At 46.9% G+C, this 6,463-nt stretch overlaps 1 pseudogene; it reads right to left on the minus strand.

Moving 5' to 3' along the window:
• Positions 1 to 1,423: 1,423 nt before the first annotated feature.
• LOC115892471 lies at positions 1,424 to 1,523 on the minus strand (annotated as a pseudogene).
• Positions 1,524 to 6,463: the final 4,940 nt, after the last annotated feature.

Below are 6,463 nucleotides of genomic sequence, written 5' to 3' on the forward strand. Positions count from 1 at the left end.
CTCAGTGGCACATCAGGGCCTCTTTTCCCAAAGGGACCACAGTAAGCATAGCCTTACTCCAGAATCCCAAGAATCCTAACTGCAATTCTCCTATGTGGACTTTCAGAGACTCTCTACAGAATCCTATATTTTTTCCTCCCTACAGAATCGTTATCCAACTTTACACAGATACATCCAGCAACATTGCATCTTTGGATCATATAATCAGAGGTGGCAGCATAGCTTGTTTTGTGCCCTGAACCTGCTACACAGTTAAGAGGAAAGAAAAAAAACAAAACGACCTAATGTGCTGTCACCCAGGCTGGAGTGAAGTGGTGCGATCTCGGCTCACTGCAAGCTCTGCCTCCCAGTTTCTGGCATTCTCCTGCCTCAGCCTCCTGAGTAGCTGGGACTGCAGGCACTCACCACCATGCCCAGCTAATTTTTTGTATTTTTAGTAGAGACAGGGTTTCACTGTGTTAACCGGGATGGTCTTGATCTCCTGACCTCGTGATCCACCCACCTCAGCCTCCCAAAGTGTTGGGATTACAGGTGTGAGTCACCGTGCCCAAAAGTGTTGGGATTACAGGTGTGAGTCACCATGCCCAGCCTGCTTTTTCTATTCTCTCACTCAACACAACAATCACCCCAGACCAGATGTGTGGGTGGGGTTTTTTCCCCTCACCTCAAGCAGCAGACACCAGCTGGGTGTCCTCTGATTCAATTATTATTATTATTATTATTATTATTATTATTATTATTTGAGATGGAGTTTCACTCTTGTTGCCCAGGCTGGAGTGCAGTGGTACTATCTTGGCTCACCACAACCTCCACCTCCCCAGTTCAAGCGATTCTCCTGACTCAGCCTCCTGAGTAGCTGGGATTACAGGCATGCACCACCACACCCGGCTAATTTTGTATTTTCAGTAGAGATGGAGTTTCTCCATGTTGGTCAGGCTGGTCTCGAACTCCCAACCTCAAGTGATCCACCCAAAGTGCTGGGATTACAGGTGTGAGCCACCTCGCCCAGCCTCAATTCTTTTTTTATTTTTTAATTTAATTTAATTTAATTTAATTTAATTTAATTTAATTTATTTTATTTTATTTTCGAGATGGAGTCTCGCTCTGTCACCCGGGCTGGAGTGCAGTGGCCGGATCTCAGCTCACTGCAAGCTCCGCCTCCCGGGTTTACGCCATTCTCCTGCCTCAGCCTCCCGAGTAGCTGGGACTACAGGCACCCGCCACCTTGCCCGGCTAGTTTTTTGTATTTTTTAGTAGAGACGGGGTTTCACCGTGTTAGCCAGGATGGTCTCGATCTCCTGACCTCATGATCCACTGGTCTCGGCCTCCCAAAGTGCCAGGATTACAGGCTTGAGCCACCGTGCCCGGTCAAAACTTAGCTTTGCTGTTTCCGCCCGGATTTTTTTTTTTTAATTATTAAAATAAAAATATGGAATGCTGCATGAATTTGCATGTCATCCTTGCACAGGGGCCATGCTAATCTTCTCCGTATTGTTCCGATTTTAGTATATGACGAAGTGAGCACTTTTTTCTTTTCTTCAGACAGGGTCTCACTGTGTTACCAAGGTGGACTCAATCACGGCTCACTGCAGTCTCAACCTTCTGGGTTCAAGTGATCCTCCTGCCTCAGCCTCCCGAGTAGCTGGGACTATAGGGATGCACCATCATGCCTGGCTAATTTTTGTATTTTTTGTAAAGATGGGGTTTTGCCATGTTGGCCAGTCTAGTCTCAAATTCCTAGGCTCAAGGGATCTGCCCCCCTCAGCCTCCCAAAGTGCTGGTATTACAGGCATGGGCCACTGTGCCCAGACTCCAATTCAATTCTGACACTGTCTACCTGGAGAGAGCATCGGTCCTACAGGTTGAGGGACTCCTCAACACTGACGCTCAAGACACAAATCAGGGCTTCTGGAACTTCCGACTGGTTGCAAGTTGGGATTCCCATAACCCCTTCTTTGGGTTCAATTAATTTGCTAGAGAAGCTCCTAAAGCACAGGGAAACACAGCAGTTTACTATACAGGAAATTACGAAGGCTACATGAACAGTTGTGTTGGGTGAGGTATGGGGGAATGGGCACAGCGTCCTCCAGGAACATCCGTGTGTTCAGCTATTGGGAAGCTCTCGGAATCCTGTCTTGGTTTTTTTTTTTTTTTGAGACGGAGTCTCGCTCTGTCACCCGGGCTGGAGTGCACTGGCCGGATCTCAGCTCACTGCAAGCTCCGCCTCCCGGGTTCACCCCATTCTCCTGCCTCAGCCTCCCCGAGTAGCTGGGACTACAGGCGCCCGCCACCTCGCCCGGCTAGTTTTTTGTATTTTTTAGTAGAGACGGGGTTTCACAGTGTTAGCCAGGATGGTCTCGATCTCCTGACCTTGTGATCCGCCCGCCTCGGCCTCCCAAAGTGCTGGGATTACAGGCTTGAGCCACCGCGCCCGGCCTGTTTTTTTTTTTAATGGAGGCTTCATTACATAAGAATGATTGATTAAGCCATTGGCCATTGGTGATCAGCTTAACTTTCAGTCCTTCTCCCCTTCAGTGGATGGAGCTGAAAGTCCCAACCCTTTAACCCTGCCTTGGTCTTCTCAGTGACCAGCCCTATCCTCAAGCTACCTAGGGACTGCTAGCCATCAGTCAATCATTAGTATACAAAGCATGGTGGCATACAACTATAGCCCAAACTGTTCAAGAGGCTGAGGTGGGAAGATTGCTTGAGCCTAGAAATTCAAGTCCAGCCTGGGCAACACAGTGAGATTCCATCTCTAAAAAATAAACAAATACGAAATAATTAGCATACAAAGGCATCACTTTGGAGATACCAAGGATTTTAGGAATTGTATGCCAGGAAATGAGGTATGGGGGAATGGGCACAGCGTCCTCCAGGAACATCCATGTGTTCAGCTACTGGGAAGCTCTTGGAACCCTGTCTTTTTGGTTTTTTATGGAAGCTTCATTATCTATTTCAAATATCTATTTCTTTTTTTTTTTTTTTTGAGGCGGAGTCTTGCTCTGTCGCCCAGGCTGGAGTGCAGTGGCCGGATCTCAGCTCACCGCAAGCTCCGCCTCCCAGGTTCCTGCCATTCTCCTGCCTCAGCCTCCCAAGTAGCTGGGACTACAGGCGCCCGCCACCTCGCCCGGCTAGTTTTTTGTATTTTTAGTAGAGACGGGGTTTCACTGTGTTCGCCAGGATGGTCTCAATCTCCTGACCTTGTGATCCGCCCGTCTCGGCCTCCCAAAGTGCTGGGATTACAGGCTTGAGCCACCGCGCCCGGCTCAAATATCTATTTCACAATATCACGGTCCACCTCTGATTTTCAAACACCCCCCTCCTTTCTTTTTTTTTCTTCCTGAGATGTGGTTCTGTCGCCCAGGCTGGAGTGCAGTGGCATGATCTTGGCTCACTGCAGCTCCACCTCCCAGGTTCAAGTGATCCTCCTGCCTCAGCTTCCCAAGTAGCTGGGATTACAAGCATGTGCCACCATGCCTGGCTAATTTTTGTAAATTTGGTAGAGACAGGGTTTCACCATGTTGGCCAGGCTGGTCTTGAACTCCTGACCTCAAGTGATCCACCTGTCTCAGCCTCCCAAAGTGCTGGGATTACAGGCATGAGCCACTGCACCAGGCCTTCAAACCTAAATTTCTTTCTTTTTTTCTTTTTAATTTTAATTTAGGTTCTGGGATACATGTGCAAAGCGTGCAGGTCTGTTACATAGGTATACATGTGCCATGGTGGTTTGCTGCACCTACTAACCCGTCCTCTAAAAACCCGAATTTCTTACATCAAAAGTACATACAACTCCCCAGCTACTTGGGAGGCTGAGGCAGGAGGATTGCTTGAACTGGGAGGTGGAGGTTGCAGTGAGCCGAGATTGCACCATTGCATTCCATGCACTCCAAGATAGAGCAAGACCCTGTCTAAAAAAAAAAAAGGACATACAATTCAAAATATACTACTATAATTAACCAAGCATGGTGTTGCCCACCTGCAGTCCCGGGTACTCAGGAGGCTGAAATGGGAGGATCGCTTGAGCCAGGGAGGTCGAGGCTACAGTGAGCTGTGATTGTACCTCTGCACTCCAACCTGGGTGACAGAGCAAGACCCTGTTTCAAAAAAAAAAAAAAAAAAAAAAGGAATTAAAATGAAATAATAATAATGGGCAGAGAAATATCCTCCTCAAAGTAATAGTTTGATAGAGAAGTGGAGTGGGTAATTGAAACATTTCTTGTCTAAAATAGGGAGAGATGAAAGCATGAAAGACTGGCTTGCATGTTGCTCACACGCAACACAAGTGGAGACTAAAGGAGTGCCCCCACTAGATTTTCCTCATTGTTTCCAATAGACCAGGAAAAAAGGGAGTGAGGAGGATGCTGGTATGATTATTCAGTTCTTGCCAAGGGAGGAATACACTGGTACAATGGCCATAACTGTTTTTCTTTCTTCCCCAAATCACTTCAAAAACATTTTTTTCCCCTCCTCTACCTGATATAGTCCTAGAATCAGGGCTGCAGCTACAATATCACAGTCCCCACTTGTAGTATCCCTTATAATAAACTGGTAAATGTAAGTGTTTCCCTGAGTTCTGGAAAGCACTGGCAGCAGGGATGATTCCTAAGCAAAAAACTAGAACTACGTTTTTTAACTTTATGTCACAATTCCTAAAGGCCTGATGGAGGTGGGTTGTGTAAAATTGGAGTTAACAATGAATGCAGCCGTACTGCCTGGTGGTAAAAATTGCCCCCAAGTTCTGCACCTTTGCTATCTTATCCTATTCGAATTGGAGTGAACTAAGGAAGAGTACTTACTAGACTAGTATTGCTGGCTGCAATCTAGACCAGCACAGTGGCAATCCTAATGTCCCTTCCAAAGGCAAACTCTTTGGATATTAATGGAGAGAAGGAGGAATAGTAGCTGAGGGTAAAGAAATTAATAAATGGACTATGAACTGAGGGAAACCCGATATTACATTATCACCTCAAAAGAGTCTCAGAGCAAGAGATGACTTTGTCTGTGGTCAGTTATCCCAGATGTCGGAAAGGGTGATAGATATTTGCTGAGATCACTCCTGCTTTTGGAACCTGACAAGATTGAATGGAAGCCTGTAAACCTGAATGACATCACCATGGGAGACATTCATACAATATGAATGGGACTAACTATTAATGATTGAATAGGATTTTAATAAAGTGGCAGTATCTTTTTTGCAGGGGCAGGGGACAGGGTCTTGCTCTGTCACCCAGGCTGGAGTTCAGTGGTGTGATCACAGCTCACTGTAGCCTCAACCTCTCAGGCTCAAGTGATCCTCCCACCTCAGCCTCCCAAGTAGCTGGGACTACAGGTGGGCACCACCATGCTCAGCTAACTATGGCAATATCTTTTGAGTTGTATGTCTTTTTTTTTTTTTTTTTTTTTAGACAAGGTCTCACTTTGTTGCCCAGGCTGGAGTGCAGTGGCATGATCTCAGCTCAGTACAATCTCCACCTCCCGGTTCAAGTGATTCTCCTGCCTCAGCCTCCCAAGTAGCTGAGATTACAGGCCCATGCCACTGTGCCTGGCTAATTTTTGTATTTTTAGTAGAAATGGGGTTTCACCATGTTGGCCAGGCTGATCTCGAACTCCTGACCTCAGGTGATCTGCCTCCTAAAGTGCTGGGATTACAGGCGTGAGCCATCACGCTCAGCTGAAACTCCCATTTTTAAAGCCATCAGATCTCGTAAGAGCCATTCACTATCACAAGAACTGCAGGGGAAAGACCTGCCCCCATGATTCAGTCATCTCCCACTAGGTCCCTACCGCAACATGTGGGAATTATGGGAGCTACAACATGAGATTTGGGTGAGGACACAGAGCCAAACAATATCATTCAACTCCGGCCCCTCCCAAATCTCATATCTTTACATTTCAAAACCAATCATGCCTTCCCAACAGTCCCCCAAAGTCTCAACTCATTTCAGCATTAACTCAAAAGTCCACAGTCCAAAGTTTCATCCTAGACAAGGCAAGTCCCTTCCACCTATGAGCCTGTAAAATCAAAAGCAAGTTAGTTAATTCCTAGATACAATGGGGGTACAGGCATTGGGTAAATACAGCCATTCCAAATGGCTGGTTATTTCCATTTTGTTTTGGCCAAAACAAAGGGGCTACAGGCCCCATGCAACTCCGAAATCCAGTGGGGGCAGTCAAATCTTAAAGCTCCAAAATGATCTCCTGTGACTCCATGTCTCACATACAGGTCACACTGATGTAAGAGGTAGGTCCCCATAGTCTTGTGCAGCTCCACTCCTGTGGTTTTGCAGGGTACAGCCTGCCTCATGGCTGCTTTCATGGGCTGGTGTTGAATGTATGTGGCTTTTCCAGGTGCACAGTGCAAGCTGTCAGTGGATCTACAATTCTGGGGTCTGGAGGATGGTGGTCCTCTTCTCATAGCTCCATTAGGCGGTGCCCCAGTAGGGACTCTGTGTGTGGGCTC

This window comes from Rhinopithecus roxellana, chromosome 12 (assembly GCF_007565055.1).
Source record: "Rhinopithecus roxellana isolate Shanxi Qingling chromosome 12, ASM756505v1, whole genome shotgun sequence".
NCBI lineage: Eukaryota > Metazoa > Chordata > Mammalia > Primates > Cercopithecidae > Rhinopithecus > Rhinopithecus roxellana.